This window comes from Nomascus leucogenys, chromosome 3 (assembly GCF_006542625.1).
Source record: "Nomascus leucogenys isolate Asia chromosome 3, Asia_NLE_v1, whole genome shotgun sequence".
NCBI lineage: Eukaryota > Metazoa > Chordata > Mammalia > Primates > Hylobatidae > Nomascus > Nomascus leucogenys.
In genome coordinates, this window is record NC_044383.1 from 117,539,525 (window position 1) to 117,559,139 (window position 19,615).

Genomic DNA, 19,615 nt, shown 5'->3' on the forward strand with positions numbered 1-19,615 from the left:
TAGGAATCAGGGGCCCTGTGTGGTTAAATAGCCCAAGGTTATAAAGCTAATAAAGGTAAGGCCAAATTTAAACTACGATCTGTTCTAATTCAAAGCCAACACTTTTCCAAAATGCAGCACTTCTTCTCTCCACCAAGTATGATATATTTGACAAATTAAAAAGTGTAAGAAAAGGAAAGTCACTTTCTTTTGACTAAATCAGCTTCCTTGCAGCCCTGAATTTCTCTGAACTTACATGAGAGTGATCAGCTGATGTGATGGAACGGAAAAACACATCACCCAGATACTTAATATAGGGATTAAGGATTCTAATCCTTACCAATGAAATCTCCATTTAAGAAGGTTCATGAAGAAAATGGAAGGTATAAAATAAAAAATTTTATTTTCCATTTTTAAAAGCGAATAAGACATTAACTTGCAGAACTCTATGTTTGGGATCTAAAATGTTCCAAGTGACTTTATTCCCATTAGTCAGTCACAGAATAAGTGCTCTTTGGGTCACATAGGCAGAGTGACTTGTCCTGAGTCGGTACTGTATGTTATGTAGCCTTGTCTTGTGACAGGGAAGCTTCATGGTTGGCAGCAGAGTGCTGGCTTGGGCCTTCTAGACTGTGTCTTCTAGACTTGGGTCCACCACTGACACGTGATCTTGACCAAACCAATTCACTTTTCTGAGCCTCACTGCCCAATCTGGAATTGGAAAGAGTTTGGCCGAGTGATTTTCAAGGATCTAGGACAGTGCTCTTTGTGACCACACCATGATGCTACTCATGCAGACACCGCTGTCTCAGTTAGCTACTGCTGTGTGAGGACTTGAAGGGGCCACGGTGTTCCATCTGTTGGCAGGAAGAGCTTAGAGTTCTAGAAGACTTTACACTCTGTTTGACTTGTGTTGGTTGTCAGCTTCGGGTAGGGAAGCCCCAGTGGCACATATTCATGTTTATCAACAAATGCCAACATTTTTGAGAATCAGTCACTGGAAAAATAATATGTCCTACATGAATTAGGAATGTGAAAAAGTAGTATTTTCAACAGCAGGACAAAATTCTGTCAGCTTTGAACTTGGTCCCATTTATAAAATGTTAGATTATTATTGTATTAGTCTACTTCTCAGCATAGAAGTATTTATTTTTATAGGCCTTCGAGATATACTAGATTTATATTCAATAAATTTTAATTTTTTTAAGATTAATAATTTTTAGAGACAAAAAATCTTAATTTTAAGATTAATAATTTTAAGATTCAAATTATTCATTCCAAAACCCCAAATGTGTTACCTTCCAGTCATCCTAGCAGCCAGGCACTCCCATAAGGAGGTAATTAAAGCAGTTTGACTTCATGTTCTGGACATTATTTCAGGCATGTGACCAAACAGATGTGTTTGCTTCTCTGCATTCGATCACAGATGCAGAAACCATCTATCATATCATGTAACAAATTAGGAATTTATTTCATTATACAATCAAGATAGTGATTTATTTCATTATACAAGCTATAGATTTTATGCTATAAAAACTTTTAGTATCTCCACACATAAATTGATGAATAGATCACCTTTCGTCATCCCTTGTTTTCAACACTTTCAAATCTCACCTGTAATAATTTTAACTTTAAACAAATTGTAGATACAACCCTAAATTCCAGTTTTCCTAGGTAGATAGACTTCATATAAAAATAAATAAACTTGGTGTACTTTAAAAAATAGTTTTTAGGTCCCTATATGAATTTGATAGCAGCACAGATGCTAATGAGACAAGTCCCTAGATTATTTCATTCACAGTGAAAATGAATATTAAAGCAGTTCACTTAGAGTCAGTGAATTTAAAATTGTGATGTTAACTACAGCACTTCATTTCTGCATCACGGTTTTGAGGATAAAGGCTTATTTATAAGGTAATTTGAGAGCTTCTAAAGAGGAAGGTGCTATTATCATCTCCAAGGTGATATGCTCAAAACTACTTATTTGAATCCATTAAGTGTAACTGATAAAGTTAGGTGATTTGGGATTATTTTAAAATGTAAACTGCAATATTTACTCCTCTGCATCATTTAATCATTTATTGGAAGACCATGAAATTCTATTACAGCATCAAAGAAACAATTAAACTAAGAAATTCATTGTTTTCAGTAAATCTATGTTGCTTTCCCTGTAATGGTTCACATTATTTCTGAAAAGTTACTATTCAGTGACACTGCCCTATATATTTACGTGTTACATTCTTTGACTGATTTGAGAAAAGTGACACAGTCCTGCTTGCAGTCCTGCCAACTTTTGGTATATGCCGAAGCAGCTCTTGTTCTTGGGTAAACACAGTAAATTGGTACAATGCTTTATTTATTTATTTTTAGAGACAAGGTCTTGCTCTGTCACCCAGGCTGGAGTGCAGCACTGCAATCAGATCATAACTCACTGCAGCCTCCAACTCCTGACCTCAAGGCATCCTCCTGCGTCAGCCTCCTGAGTAGCTGGAACTAGAGGCACACTACCAAGCCCAGTGAATTTTAAAATTTTTTGTAGAGACAGGGTCTTACTGTTGCCCAAGCTGGCCTTGAACTCCTGGCCTCAAGTGATCCTCCCACCTTGGCCTCCTGAAGTGTTGAGATTACAGGCATGAGCCACCATACCTGGCCTGGTACAGTGCTTTAAATTATTCCTGATACTTCCAGCCCAAAACCACTCGGGCACAATATTGCCATGATAATGTCTTTGAACGAAAGACATTGTCTTCACTGATTTTTTTTTTAGCCACATATGTTATCTTACCCATAATTTCAAAAAATCTTATTTTGAAACCACTAATGTGGGATATATGAAGTTGTAGGAGGTGAGAGGACAAAGAAATTAATCTTACAGCTGGACAGGAATTACAGTGCTGAGGAAAGAAACGAAATGATACTTATGCACGAATCCAAAGAATATCTGATATGCTAATTGAAGTAGAGAAAATAGAATGAATATGCAACAGTGGGGAGATACTAAGCATATCTTTTCAAGATTCTGGAAGACAAATTTAGAAGCTGTTTTTCCCAGGTCCATGCTCAAGAAGTGTCTTTAGGGAGAGGTAACAAGGGCCTTTGATGATTTGGTGGGCATTTGTCAAACTTGGTGACTGCCCAGTATCTTTTGAACTCCTCTCCTATTTTCGTGTAGCTTTTTACCTTGTGAACCTTGCTTCCCCAGGACAGAGGCCCCAAGGTGGAGGCCAAGAACTCACCCTCAGCCTTCCATGTCACTGGGGTTCAGATATGTGACCTGGGCTCCACCAAGCAACAGGGAAACCCTGCATGGAATCAGTTCATCCTGGCAGGGATGGTGGAGAGATAGCTAGCTCTCAGAAGCAGTAGCGGCAAAGGCCCTACCTGGCTGGGGTGTCCCACATCCCATGTATCCCTATTCTGTGTAAGAATTGCAAGCTGGTAAAAAAGTAGCACCAGCTGGATTCTCCCAGAGCAGCTGGCAGTGTAAGAAGGCATTATTCCTACTGCTCTAGCCACTCAGCCTAATTTTCTGGACCTTCCAAGGATTCTGTGAGCTACTGAATATCCTTTAATTAGTTCCCTTTCCATTTAAACTAGCCGAAGTTGGTTCTGTTATTTGCAGCTAAAAATCTTGACTAATAAAGGCACTACTCACTAAATCAGTATTTCAACACAAGGCACAACTGGCATTTGGGTTGGAGATTTCTTCGTAGCGTGGGATGGTTCTGTGCCTAGTAAATTACCAATCCAGACACTAAATGCCAGTAGCAGATTCTTGTTATTGTGACAACAAAGTGTGCCCCACACGTTTCCCAATCCCCTTCAGACAGGGGTCGCACAACCCCCAGTTGAGGAGTACACTATTAAATAGTGCTCTCCCAGCAGTGTTAAAGTTAGTGCTCCTTCCCACCTCCACTATTATCAAGAAGTAATTTAGTCTCGAAGAGCACATGCGCACTGGGGTTCTGTACACACATTATCAGGAACTGGGATAGAAAACAGGAAAATGAAACCACCGGCATAGTTTATGTGACATGGATCAAAACACCTAGTTACTGCACTTGGAAAACGACTGAAAGAATCAGTTGTGATGACAGTTATGATGCCATTGTTGCAGGAATTTTCTTGGTTTGTGTGATTCTCTGGGTAGACTTAGATAGTGAAATAGAGAAGATGGCCTCCAAATTTTAAAACAATATGACATGATTAACATGCTGTCACTTAATAGAACAGGGCTATTTCATATTCATTTCATTAAAAAAGGAAGTTAAAATATTTTACATTATATGCTTAAGAGGAAAAGTCTATAATAAATGTACAGTAGTCCCCCCTTATTCATGGGGGTTATGTTCCAAGATCCCCAGTGGCTGCCTGAAACCGTGGATAGTACCAAACCCTATATATACTGTTTTCTTCTGTACACAGGTAAGTTTATTCTATACTTCTAATATATACCTATGATAAAGTTTAATTTATAAATTAGGTACAGTAAGAGATTAACAATAATAATCAAATAGAAAATTGTAATACTACACTATAATACAAGTTATGTGAATGTGGTCTCTCTCTCAGAATATATTGTACTGTGCTCACTTATTTCCAGAACTTAGTTTGTAACTGTGTCCCAAAGAGTTAGAGAAACCAATGACTAACAGGCCGGGTGTGGTGGCTCACGCCTGTAATCCCAACACTTTGGGAGGCTGAGGCAGGTGGATCACCTGAGGTCAGGAGTTCGAGAGCAGCCCGGCCAACATGGTGAAACCCAGTCTCTACTAAAAATACAAAAATTAGCTGACCATGGTGGCGCTAACCTGTAATCCCAGCTACTCGGGAGGCTGAGGCAGGACAATCACTGGAACCCAGGAGGCAGAGGGTGTAGTAAGCTGAGATCGCACCACTGCACTTCAGCCTGGGCGAAAGAGCAAGACTCTATCTCGAAAAAAAAAAAAAAAAAAGAAACTAACAACCAATGTCTATCAGAAATTCTTGAGTTTTCATGATGGCAGATAAGAAACAACCTGCTGAAACACTGAAATTTGCTCTGTTTATGAGATAAAAGAACTGGCTGAAATCTGTTTGAACTAAGATAGCAGACTGGCATTTGTGCAGAATGAGCCTGCTGAAGTCATAGCCTGAATTCCCACTGCATGTTTCATACTAACTCCCCCTGAATTTGCACACAGGACCCATGAAGTGGCATGAAGAGATAACTGAGCATGCCTACGGACTTTCCAGACTTCCCCTTTCCTTCCACCAACCACCTGCTAATCCCAGTATCCTCTCCTTAAACCTTTTCTAATAAAATTACTGCCTTAAGGCCAGCACAGGGAGACAGATTTCAGCTTGACTCCTGTCTCTTTGAGAGTCGATTTTCAATATAAAGCTTTTCTTTTCTCAAAAAATCTGGTGTCAGTTTTGACTTCTAGCACATCAGGCAGGGAGCCCCATTTGCTCGATAACAGGTTGACACTGAGTAACTGAAACCAAAGGTAAGGAGGGACTACTGTATTTCAATATAAGAAATATTAGTTATATGTTAGAAATATAGGAGTATTTTAATATAAGAAAAAATGTTAATTTTCCCTGAGAATCATGATAGAAATGTTTTAGATAGAAATGGGAAAGAACTATTCATTTTGGCTGTACTAACACGTGGAGAAAGGTGACTCCTGATTGACATATATGGAAATATACAGAGAAGTTCAAGGGAGCATTCAAATCAAAGGAATGAAGTAAGCAGACGAAAAAGAGAGTGAGCACATCACATTGAGTACAGATGTAGAGGATTCAAACTTTATTTTAGCACAGAAATCACCAGACTTTAGTGCATTCAGAATGTCTTTTATGCCCATCCTAAATAAATCTTATAGTTAGTTGTTAAGCATAATGAAAATCAGTGAATACTCTAGACCTAACTGCAATAAAAACAATGCACAGTTGCCGCTTGGTATTTTGGGGGGGTTAGTTCCAGGACCTCCCCAGGATACCAAAATATGTGGATGTTCAAGTCCCTGACATAAAATGGTGCAGTATTAGCATAAAACCTATGTTCATCCTCCCAGTATATTTTAAATCACTAGATTACTTATACTACCTAATACAATGTAAAGGCTATAAATGGATATTGTATTGGTCTTTTATTTGTATTAACTTTTTTTGCTTTCCGCCCCCCCCCCCCCCAACTATTTTTGATCGTTGGTTGGTTGAATCATTCATGTGGAACTCCTAGATTCTGAGGACCAATGGTAAATAGGGATGTTTATGCCTGAGGTAGATTGGATTATTGTTCCCAATTCTTTATCCCTCTGTGTTTCCTTTTCCATGTGACTGCCTTTTCCATGTAATTTACAGTTAATCTCACCAAAGGCAGAGCACAGTTAACCCTTGAACAACACAGGCTTGAACTGTGCAGGTCCACTTATACACAAATTTTTTTCGACCAAATGCAGATAAAAAATACAGTCTTCTTGGGATGTGAAACTTGAGTATGCAAGGGCCGACTTGTCCTATATCTGGGTTCAGCAGGGCCAACTGTGGGACTTGAATATGCACAGAATTGGGTATACTCAGATGGTCCTGAAACTAATCCCCCATATATACTAAAGGATAACTATATATTTCTTTGCCCTGTTGATGTTGGGCTTGACCATGTGACTGGCTTTGGCTAATGGGATATTAGTGGACATGAAGCAAGCAAAGACTTGAAATACGGAGACATGTGAAACAGATCTGAATCAGGCCTGCAGCCAGAAGCCAGGCCCTGCCACGTGCATTGTCACTAGCAGACCTGCCCCTGAAGACATGTGAGTGAGAGGGAAATGATGGTTGGTTGTTATGTAGCATTATTGTGGCAAAACTGAGTAGGGCAGGACCTAAAAGTCAAACTGAAAACTGAAACACGACAGTAAATCAGTAAATGTGAGCAAAGTTATACTTAAAAAAAAAAAAAAAAAAAAGGCCATAGCATCCATTGAGTACATATCATTTTTTGGTCATAAAAATTTAGTATTACATAATTTAGCTTAATATTTTTGTTTTTAAGTAACGTATGCTTATATGCATATAAAATGTTAACAGTGATGATTTCTGAGTGGTAGGATTACAGGTGAGTTTGCTTCCTAATTTATGCACTTTAGGATTTTCAAAATGTCACATAATAAATACTGTTATAAATCAAACTGCAAATGACATTTTCAAAATAAAATGAATATAGCCAGATATTAGACAATTCATTGCATCTCAGCCATAAATACTGCATGAAGACTGCATCACTCAGAAACAGAGTCCACTCATTGCATTTATTTTTCCTATGGGTCAGATACTGGGCTAGGTGCTTAGTATGCAAAAGACCCATCTATCAGAATGATACATGGCATATTGATATAGATGTATTTATTATTTTCTCTGTAATCTCTGCTTGCCCCATCACTTCTCTAATTTCAAATAAGACTTTGCTTTTGCGAGAGACTAACCAAAATAGAGAGACCAAAGAGGCTGAGTTTCATATATTTTGGCTCTCGAGCTCCCAATGGCCAACTTTTGGTATGATCATCAGTTTGCAATGTAACAAGATGTTGGGATTGGGCTCTGCTTCCACTGAAGCATCGGCAAGCTAGATACAGAACACGGATGTGTGTGTGAGACAGACCCTTTGCCACAGTTACACGAAAGAGGGAGTGACACCCAGATGCCTCAGTGAGGTCAAGAACACAAGAAAGGGGTAAAAGAGAATTTTGTGAGGAGGCTGTATTTGGAGCAAGCTGTGCTTTATACCTTACCTTCTCCATGGTGGGGAGTGTCTGCTAAGAACTGCAAAATTCTCAGCAGGAAGGAATCCATCCAAATCCTCACTAGGGGACTTGCTCAAACTCTGCCATAGCTTCTGGCAGCCTAAGGCTACGTCCCTAAGACAACTCCTTCCCTCCCCCACCTTGAGTTTCCACAGGGAAAAGGCCAAGGCTGTCAAAAGAATTTACTATTTGTTCTAGCCAACACCTGACCATGGGCCCTTGACCTGCCTTTCTTAGCACACTTACTTTTAGGAAGCTTAGAACTGTAAAGCCTTCCTCAGTCCCTTTGAGAAGTATTATAAATCTGCTACAACAGAAGAGCGCCTTTGTCAAGGACCTGAAAGTCATTCCTTTGAAATGTAATCATCAGAAACGATAGGATTTTTGTCTTCCTGTCCCTTTGGGAGGGCAGAAGCCCCAATTCCATAAATGCCAGTTAGCAGACACAGATGGCCTAACACATTTATTTTGAATTAACTCTCTTTCTGGCTTTTTGTATTTTTCACTGCCCTAACTCCACTGAAGGCCCTGCCTGTTCCCCTCCCTACTTCTTCACTCTCTATTTAAAACGCCCAGGCACTTCTGTGTAAAGTGAAACGGAGCTCAGCTCTTTCCTGAATAAAACCTGTGGAGGGGAAAGGAAACATCTTTTCTTCCCATCACTAGGCTCAAGGCTTAGGCATCTGTAACAAAAGACAGCCTAACAAGAGAAAAGCATACAAATGTATTCAGTGTAAGTTTTACATGACATAGGAGCCTTCAGAAATGAAGAGCCAAAGAAACAGGGAAACCTGTGTATTTTTATGTTAGATTTGATGGAGACCTGGAACACTGAGGAAAAATATGATTGGACAAAAAAGGTCTGATGGAATAGTGATTAGCTGGAGGACACTTAGCAAGGCCTGCGTGTTCAGATTCTTCCTGTGTCCCTATCTCTTCAGAGACAAGGACAGTTTTTTCTAGGATGGGGAAGATACGTCTCCAGCAAGGATCTCATGACCTACTTCAGAGGAAGTTCAGAAGAATTCTTTCATGCCTGCTTCGGGGGAGAAGCATGGGAGAAGGTCACAAAGTCTCCTTTACTGCAGTTTTCTCAAATGTCAAAGCACTACCTTTTGGGATAGTATGCCCCGAAGCCCATCACCTGCTTTTCCCACTTTCATCAATGCCAAGCCTTGCTTATCTCTGATAAGCACCTCCTCTTCACCTCGAGCTTCATGGATGGAGGCTTTAAGGACCACACGGAGAACCTGGGACTGTATTTCCTGTGGTTAAGGATGCAGAGGACTGATGCCTGAGGCCTGGGAGACAGCCAAGGGGAATGGTGGTGGCTGCACTCCCACCTGTGGATCTAGGGGGATTGAAAATCTGGCCTCGGGCCTGCGTGGATGCTACTGCATGGGGCCCTGCCCACAGCGCAGAGTGGACAACTCTCCCTTGTGGTGGGGAGGGGAGGCTGACTTGCAGGGGCATGGCCGAGGCCTAAGAAGTTCTCACCCAGAAGAGTGGGAGGCCTGAGGAGGTACTGCACAGGCCCCTAGTAGCAGAGCCATATCCTCTGGGGTCAAGTGTGTGAAAGGAAAATCAAAACTTGGGTCCCCAATTCGCTCTGCCAAAAGGAAAAACAATTAAGCAGAAAGCTGAGTCATGCAAAAAGCTGTCTTTCCTTTTGTTTCCAAACAGACAGCTGCAGATAAAAGGTTAAATATCTCCACAGGTAACAGGTTCACCTTATCTTATGTAAAGTGCCGATTTACTGAGCATGAGAAAAATACATAACTTTATTTATTTATTTATTTTTTTGAGATGGAGTCTCGCTGTGTCGCCCAGGCTGGAGTGCAGTGGCAGGATCTTGGCTCACTGCAACCTCCACCTCCTGGGGTCAAGTGATTCTCCTGCCTCAGCCTCCCGAGTAGCTGAGGTTACAGGAGCACGTCACGACGCCAGGCTAATTTTTGTATTTTTAGTAGAGACGGGGTTTCATCATGTTGGCCAGGCTAGCCTTGAACTCCTAGACCTCAGGTGATCCGCCTGCCTCGGCCTCCCAAAGTGCTGGGATTACAGGTGTGAGCCACTGTGGCCGGCCGACAATTACGCAATTGACTCTTCCCCTACCTGCTCCCTTTCCCTTGCAACACGTGGATTGAGTCACATGACCACACCTTCCCTCTTTCCGCTGCAGCCGGCTTTTCTCCTTTAAATACTGAAGCCCTCAAAATCGTCTTTGGAGAAAGACACAGACCTGTCTTCAGGTCATGGCCTTAACCTTGGCAAAAGAAACTTCTAAATGGATTGAGACCTGTCTCAGATACTTTTTGGTTTACAAGGGCGAGCCCACAAGGCTTTAGCGGACCTCTGGGAGCATGCACAAAGAAGGGACGCTTGAATTGCTTGTTTTCTCAAGAAGTGTCAGGTCTGAGAGCCTGAAGCTACTCAACCACGGTACCTCTCACGTCTCCTCCCTGCCTTACAGGGAGGGGATTCAGCGTTGGGTTTTGACTGTCACCAGGACTGGACATTCTGATGACCGAAAAAGCAGATGGCGTTTGTGACTATATGTACATAATACAACAGAGAAAGCCAAAAATCCAAGGAACTGCAAGAATTTTTATCCGGGTGAAGATTATCCTCACAGAATAAAGTTAGGTGAGGGAGACATAAACAAAGCTGTATTTGGATAACGTCACGAGTCCTGTTTGTTCAACACACTGGTCACAGCAAGACGACTGACTGAATTAGCCTCCCATGGCCTCTGCCCAGGCTGGATAAGAACCTCAAACCTAGGAGGGAGTGGAGGAGAGGAGCTTGGCGAGGTGAGTTAGGCATGGGGGGAGGGCTGTGTCTCCCATGCTTCCTCTGACTGGCTCTGGGGAGTTGGCTGGAGGCGAAACTAGGACTCTCCACCCTCCTTAAAGTTTGGGAAACCTGAAAATGGAGAGATCTTTTGCCTCGTTGCTGGTGGAAGTGAGACAGCCAGGTGGGAAGGGCTCCCTGGCAGAACCTCTGATGACCTGCGCACCATGGGGAGTGCGCTCTGGTGTGGAGCCCTGGGAAGTTCACGCCCTTTCCAGTGGTGAGGAGCCTGGCCTGTCCTGTTCCAGGGTGTGGTACCTGGGATTACATCTGCGAGGCGGGAAGCGCACTAGCAGGGACTCTGGCCTTGCAGAGAGTCCCTGATTCCCTCTTTTCCTTTTCACCCAATAAACCTTGCCCTTCTCACCCTTCAAATTTTCTGCTAGCCTAATTTTTTATGGTCGTGTGATGAGGACCCCCATCTTTAGTTGAACTAAGGAAAGGGTCCTACAACAGAAGTGCCAGAGAGGTGGCCAGTCTGGGATGGAAGTGACCCTTGCTGCTATCCTGGAGGTCAGCTGTAAGAGCGGAAAGGGTGGTGGGGCTTGTTGGGGCTTGAGAAGGCAGAAGAGAGCCTGTGCCACACTGCCTGCTGAGATTTCTGAGGACCCGAAGTGCCATGAGAGATGATCTCCATCAATCACAGAATAGGCAAAAAACATAGTTTCCAGAAAGAGAAAAAAAATGGACCCAAACCACATACAAAGATGTAGACCTCAGTCCGGGCACGGTGGCTCATGCCTGTAATCTCAGTACTTTGGGAGGCCGAGGCGGGCGGAGTCAGGAATTTTAGACCAGCCTGATTAACATGGTGAAACCCCTTCTCTACTAAAAATACAAAAATTAGCTGGGTGTAGTGGTGGGCGCCTGTAATCCCAGCTACTCGGGAGGCTAAGGCAGGAGAATCGCTTGAACCCGGGAGGCGGAGGTTGCACTGAGCCGAGATGGTGCCATTGCACTCCAGCCTGGGCAACAGAGGGAGACTCCATCTCAAAAAAAATAAATAAATAAAAGAAGATATATAGACTTCACTAATAATTAAATAAAACGAGTTAAAGCAATAATGAGGTAGCTTTTTAAAAACCTATCAGAGCAGTAAAGATTTAAAGGTGTGATAATACATGAGCTTGGTGCAGGTGTGTGAAACAGGAGCTGTCACATCATTTTGGTAGTGTGATGGTTAATACTGAGTGTCAACTTGATTGGACTGAAGAGTGCAAAGTATTGTTCCTGGGTGTGTCTCTGAGGGTGCTGCCAAAGGAGAGTAACATTTGAGTCAGTGGGCTGGGGAAGGCAGACCCACCCTTAATCTGGTGGGCACAGTCTAATCAGCTGCCAGCGAATACAAGGCAGGCAGAAAAATGTGAAAAGGCGAGACTGACTAGCCTCCTAGCCTATATCTTTCTACCGTGCTGGATGCTTCGTGGCTTCGAACATCAGACTCCAAGTTCTTCGGTTTTGGGACTCAGACTGGCTCTCCTTGCTCCTCAAGTTTGCAGACAGCCTATTGTGGGAACTTTTTATTTGTAAATTAATACTTAATAAACTCCCCCCTTTTTTTGAGATGGAATCTTGCTCTTGTTGCCCAGGCTGGAGTGCAATAGCATGATCTCGACTGACTGCAACCTCCACCTCCCGGGTTCAAGCGATTCTCCTGCCTCAGCCTCCCGGGTAGCTGGGATTACAGGCGCCCGCCACCATGCCTGGCTAATTTTTTGTACTTTTAATAGAGATGGGGTTTCACCATGTTGGCCAGGCTGGTCTGGAACTCCTGACTTCAGTGATCTGCCTGCCTCAGCCTCCCAGAGTGCTAGGATTACAGGCGTGAGCCACCACACCTGGCCTAAACTTCCCTTTACACATTTATATATCCTATTAGTTCTGTCCCTCTAGATAACCCTGACTAATACAGGTAGAAATAGGAATTTATACCATATTTTGGGAGAAGAATTTGGTGAAATCTATAATGAAGGTGTTGACCCAGCAATTAATTCCATTTCAAAAAAATTTTCAATGGTTATATTTGCATGTGTTTGCAGAAACGTAAGTACAAGGATTTTCATTGCACCATAGTTTATGAAGGCAACAACAACAAAAGAAGAAAACAACTTATACTCAAGCAATAAAGGTTTGATTAATAAATTATGGCACATACCAGTTATGCTGCTGTTAAAAAGAATGACGTGGATGTAGTTATTTTGAAATACAAAGATCAATAAGCATATAAAGCAAAATGCAAAGCACAAGATCATAGGAATAATATGCTTCTATTCATAAGGGTGTTTCAGAAAGGTGTATGTGTATAGAGTATGTATATACAGGGAAAGTTCTGGAAGGATACCCAAGAAATCATTGAAGATGCTTCCTCTAGAGAATGTAACTGAGGATCTGGAAGAAAAATCAGGTTCACTTTTCATTAGCGCATGCTGGGAAATGTAAGCAAAGTCTCCAGGGAGGAGTCTCAGATCATGGGACTCAGCCAATGTCAGGGCCTAGGGAACTGAAAACAGAGGTTAGAACAGGGAAGCCTTCAAGAAAAGTTCAATCTCTGATATAGAGGACAAACAGAGTCACCATGATGGACAAAGACAAGATAGCAGGGGATGAAGGACAACTGAAAAGAGGTAGGAATACACTGTTCTCAAGGATAGAGATGCAGTATTAAGCACTAAGAGCCAGTTGTGACAAATGTCCAGAGATCCTTAATGAGAGATCCCAAGACACACAATGAGAAGATTGTTTCTCCCCAGATAGGATTTGGATTTGTGTCCCCACCCAAATCTCATCTGGAATTGTAATCCCCAGTGTTGGAGGAGGGGCCTGATGGGAGGTGACTGCATCCTGAGGGCAGATATCCCCTTTGCTGTTCTCATGCTACTGAGTGAGTTCTCATGAGATTTGCTTATTTAAAAGTATGGAGCACCTCCCCCTTCACTTTCTTCCCCCAGCTCCAGCCATGGAGGATGTGCCTGCTTCCCTGTTGCCTTCCGTCGTGATTTTAGGTTTCCTGCGGCCTCGCCAGCCATGCTTACTGCACAGCCTGCAGAACTGTGAGTCAATTAAACCTCTTTTCTTTATAAGTTACCCAGCCTCAGGTAGTTCTTTATAGCAAGAACTATGCAAGAATGGACTAATACATCCCCCTAAGGTTTATGTTAGGCATTTGCAGTTAGTATAGGATTTACAGGTATTAAGGAAGACATGGTGTTGGATTACTCCCATTTCCAGAAATGCAACAAAATAGAAAATGTTCACTCCAGGAACAGTTTTCAGGTGGAGGCATTAGAATGTTCTGGACATCTGGATCTATAATAAGCTAAAGTGGGAAGTCCTTACTCTCTAATGTTGCCTCTGAGTTTGAAGACAACACTCTATATGGCAATAGTGTGTGTTCAAAAATAAAATACCATTAACTGCTTGAAAATAGCAAAAGGGAAGGAAACCAAAGAGAATGGGGGAAGGAACAGTCTATGAAAGTTTTCTTTAGACTCTATCATTGATACCCAGTTACAAGACAAACCACTTCTGGGCCCGGCGGGGTGGCTCACGCCTGTAATCTCAGCACTTTGGGAGGCCGAGGCAGGCAGACCACGAGGTCAAGATATCAAGGCCATCCTGGCTAACACGGTGAAACCCCATCTCTACTGAAAAACAAAACAAACAAAAAAAAAAACAAGAGAAACCACTTCTCAAAAGTGAGCAAATAATAAAATTTTCGTACAAGTTCTGGTTATTCTTTTAAAGAAGAAAGAGTGAAGGAAAAATTAAGGGAATTTGTGGTATGAAGCACAGATTTTTGGCATAGCAGAACAAACATATCTTGTTTTTTATATGCCTTGCTAATTGTGTATTTTAAAATAGTGGCCCAAAAGCTAGAGAAATGAAATGAAAGTCAAGAAAGTTGGAAAGGTGGATGCTTCACACCAACGATTAATTCCCGTAGTTTGAGTTATATTACTTGGTTAAGAAGCTTAGGAAGCTTAGGTGACACTAAAGTAATAATGTTGTAATAATGCTGGAAATAATAGTGCAGTAACAATGCTCTAACAATGCTGAAGTAATAATGCTTTAATGATGCGGATTAGCACTATGGGTGACATGCTGAATATCAGCATCATTATAGCAATGAAGATCTTACTGTTGTATTGGTACAAAATAGGCACTCTAGTTAAGTTTTAAATCAAATCAATTTTTACATTTTCTACACAATTAAAATGCAATTTTGGGGAGTGTACAATCCTATGAGATTTTATACATAAATAGATTCTTGTAACCACCATCATAGACAAGACACAGAACAATTTTAGCATGCTGAAGAGAACTTTTAACCTGTCCTGGTGCATTTAGACCCTTTCTCCCCCACCCCAACCCCTGGCTACCACTTATGTGTCCTCTGTTCCTACATTTTCACCTTTTCCAAAATGTCACATGAGTAGATCCATACAGTATGTGCATATTTGAGGCTGGGTTCTTTTGCTTGCATAATATATACTTTTTTATTTTTAAAAGAATACTTATCTTTGCTGACTACAAGATAAGGGAAGAGGGCAGGAAAGACTCAGTGACTGCAGAACTTACACAGATACCATCTTGACATTCTAAAAGAAATGGAGAAATATATGAGGCACGGCTGCAACACTGTTTTCCTTCATGTAACAAGAGCTTACTCTATTTAAAGCATATGTATTCTGATTTGCCTTTTCTATTTTGAGCATGTTCAAAATATATGTCCTCCGGAGGCATGATGGAAGAAAACTCACCTCCCTACAGACTTTCCTGAGTCTTTGCATATGGAAACGCAATTATTCATATATAATTAAAATTTTTTTGTTAGTTGGGCACTGAGCTTTTTCTCTTGCTAGTGAGATAATCCTTGGCAGCACATTGCCTCGTTTGCTGGAAAACTGCTGACCTTCCAAACAGTCACAGGTTTATTCAGCACGGGTTTTTCTGCCTGCACAGCATACAGAGTTGCTGTGTATTGTGAGTTGAGTTGGATCTAGAGGAGGTGAGAAGAGGCATGGCTTGTATTTTACTGCCTGAGGGACATTTACAGATTCCAGCAATGTGTGGCCACTTCCATTATAAGTAATATATTATCTTTGCACAGAGTTCTACTGTTTCACATGCTGGAAACCATTATTTAGGGAGAGAATTAATATTATGCTTTGGAATTCTCACTGAAGTGAACATATTTAGCAGATGAAGGGTTTAATACTTGTTGATAAATAAAAGCAGCGACTCCCATTTCCAGCTCTCCTACACACACACACACGCACACACACACACATGCACACATACATTCACACTCATGTGTTGTGTGGGGGTTGGGGAGAAGTGGCTTGCAATTTTGGATAGAATAACCAGTTGCAAATTGGTTTGCTGTTGCATTTTTAATGGTATGCAAATGTGTTGTGGGATGTATAAAATGTACCACTGAACCTAGATAATACCTAAATGAGAACTTGCTTGATTTGTTCAAGTGGTTAATATCAAGCTATTTGAATCGATCCACTTTGCCAGTGGGCTCAGTTCTGTACTTCCTAGGGTTTTCTTTAAAATGTGTTACAATTCCAAATGGATTTGTTTTCAGTTTTCATTTTCTACTGCATTTCCTTTGAGGTTGACCATGTTCTTTATTTGCTTATTAAAAACTTAATGTTTGAAATTATGAAATGTTTATGATTAAGAAGCAGACTAGTCCAATAACTAAACCGAGCATTGAAACATATTTCTATCATCATTGTTATGCTGAGCATACTAGAAAACTCGTCACTGGGGCCAGGTGCAGTGGTTCACACCTGTAATCCCAGCATTTTGGGAGGCCGAGGCCAGTGGATCATTTGAGGTCAGGAGTTCGAGACCAGCCTGGCCAATATGGTGAAACCCCATCTCTACTAAAAATATAACATAGTGAAACCCCATCTCTACAAAAACACAAAAATTAGCCGGGTGTGCGCCTGTAATGCCAGCTACTTGGGAGGCTGAGGCAGGAGACTCTCTTGAACCTGGGAGGTGGGAGGCTATAGTGAGCCGAGACCATGCCACTGCACTCCAGCTTGGGCGGCAAAGACTCCGTCTAAAAAAAAAAACAAAAAAACAACTCTCCAGTGGTTAGTGTTTCACACTGGAGAAAGAATAAAGTACTGTACTAAAGACTAAAAAATAGTAGAGCATTGTCTATACCTCATTGGGCAAATGAAATTGACTACATTTCTGTTGGCTGGGAGACCCTCTTTTGCAGTCAGGAATGGTACAATGAAAGATCTGTTTTGAATTGTACATGTTCAGCTGCTGTCCAAACAGCAGTGAATGCTTCTTCTTTGAGTATGCTCTCATTACACCTTCAACATAGTCATAATCATTAATTTAATGCAGCTGCCTTTCCCTCAGGTGTCTTGGAAGACTTCAATTACAAGGACTTTTTTTTTCAATGTATGCAAAGGAGCTCAACCAATATTTGTTTGGCTTTTTTTAAGATGGTGTCTTACTCTGCTGCCCAAGCCAGAGCACAGCAGCACCATTTCGGCTCACTGCAACCTCCAGCTCCCAGGTTCAAGCAATTCTTGTGCCTCAGCCTCCCGAGTAGCTGGAATTATAGGCGAGCACCATCGTGCCCGGCTAATTTTTTTATTTTCAGTAGAGATGGGGTTTCGCCAGGCTGGTCTCATACACCTGGCCTCAAGTGATCTGCCCTCCTCGGCCTCCCAAAGTGTTGGGATTACAGGCATGAGCCATCGGGCCCAGCCTCAATCAATGTTTTTGAAAAAATGTTTATGAATTGAGAGCCATAGCTTTTCTAGACTTAAAAGATAATACATTATAGCACTGGAAATGAAGGTTTGGAGACCTGGTATTCTCTAAAAATAAGCCAGTCATTTCCAGGTCATCCCTTCCTATTCCACAGGCAAGAATTTCTGAAAGGCCTCATCCAGCATCTCATGCCCTCGCTGCCCAGGCATCACCTTCTAAGAGTCAAATACTCACTTCTCTGCTCTGCCATGCATGCCCCTTTTGGAAGAATGCTGCCCTGAGCAGGGTGGTATTACTTGCTCCATCCCCAAAGTAGAAAACCATTGAGGTGACAAAATGGTACTGCCATCCCTTCAGTCCTCACTAGGTAGGGCCATGATTGTTCCTCACAGAAATGGAGAGCATTCCCCTCACTTCAGTATTGTGGCATATTTTATCATCTAGACCTTTAAACACATGGCTTAGTCTCAAAATGCCATTCATGGAAAACTACTACAAACTTCCACTTTTGGCCATGATAAGAAAAGCAATGACAAGTCGGGCGCGGTGGCTCATGCCTGTAATCCCAGCACTTTGGGAGGTTGAGGTGGGCGGATCCCCTGAGGTCGGGAGTTTGAGACCAGCCTGACCAACACGGAGAAACTCTGTCTCTACTAAAAATACAAAAAATTAGCCGGGCATGGTGGCGCATGCCTGTAATCCCAGCTACTTGGGAGGCTGAGGCAGAAGAATTGCTTGAACCTGGGAGGCAGAGGTTGTGGTGAGCCGAGATCGCGCCATTGCACTCCAGCCTGGGCAATGAGAGTGAAACTCTGCCTCAAAAAAAAAAAGAAAGAAAGAAAGAAAGAAAGAAAAGCATCACTGCCCTTTCTTCCATAAACAACTAGAAAACTGGATAAAATAACTGACACAACTGTTTTCAGACACTGGGCAGCAGGCGGCATAAGGTTGTGATCCTTGAGAGAAGAGAAAAAGCCCTAAATATCTCAGCTTTCAGCCCAAAGGCCAATTCCAGACCGGTAGGGGAGCCCCCAAATCCCTCATGGCATCATTGAGTTGAAGATGGAGATCAAAGTTCAGGGAAGCTGAGATGACTGGAAGTTGTGGGACAGAGTTCTGGAAAAGGGAATGCTAAAAATAAAAAGAATTCCAGAAATATGTATGAGGGTTATATTGAGTCTTTGTTAAGTGCTAGGCCACCCATGTGCAGAGTGAAACCCCACAACACAAAGAAAGCCTGGGGTGTCATAAGCAGAAAAATTCCCAGAGCTCACACAGGTCAGGGTGACGTCTGAACTCTGGCCAGGCAACGTGGAGATTCCTGAGACCTCTGAGGTATCCAGGAGAGATTTCAGAGTGATGTTGCCTTAATAATAGATCTGAACTATCTTTTTTTTTTTTTTTTGGAAAGAGGGTCTTGCTCTGTTGCCTAGGCTGGAGAAGTGCCGTGCCATGATCTCGGCTCACTGCAACCTCCTCCGCCTCCTGGGTTCAGGTGATTCTCCTGCCTCAGCCTCCTGAATGCCTGGCTAATTTTTTTTTTTTTGTTGTATGTTTAGTAGAAATGGGGTTTCACCATGTTGACTAGACTGATCTTGAACTCCTGGCTTCAAGTGATCCACCCACCTCAGCCCCCCAAAGTGCTGGGATTACAGGCGTGAGCCACTATGCCCAGCCCCTGAACTATCTCTTGAATGAAGGCTACACTAGAATCATTCTAGCAAAGCTTAAAACAGAACTCAAAGGCATCAAACTGATCTGCTGTCTTTCAAAACAAAGACTGATGCTGTTTTTTGTTTTTTTTTTGAGACAGAGTCTCGCTCTGTTGCCCAGGCTGGAGGGCAGTGGTGCAATCTCTGCTCACTGCAAGCTCCGCCTCCTGGGTTCACGCCATTCTCCTGCCTCAGCCTCTCCGAGTAGCTGGGACTACAGGCGCCCGCCACCACGCCCGGCTAATTTTTTGTATTTTTAGTAGAGATGGGGTTTCACCGTGGTCTTGATCTCCTGACCTCATGATCCGCCCGCCTCGGCCTCCCAAAGTGCTGGGATTACAAGCGTGAGCCACCGCGCCTGGCTGACTGATGCTGTTTTTTAAAAAAGGCAACAAACTCCAGATACTCAACACCCTAATAATACTAAGCTTATCAAAAGTAGGAAATGTGACCCATGACCAGGAGAAAATTTGCAAAAAGAAATGAACCCCAAAATGTCAGAGATGATGATATTAGTAGATAAAATGG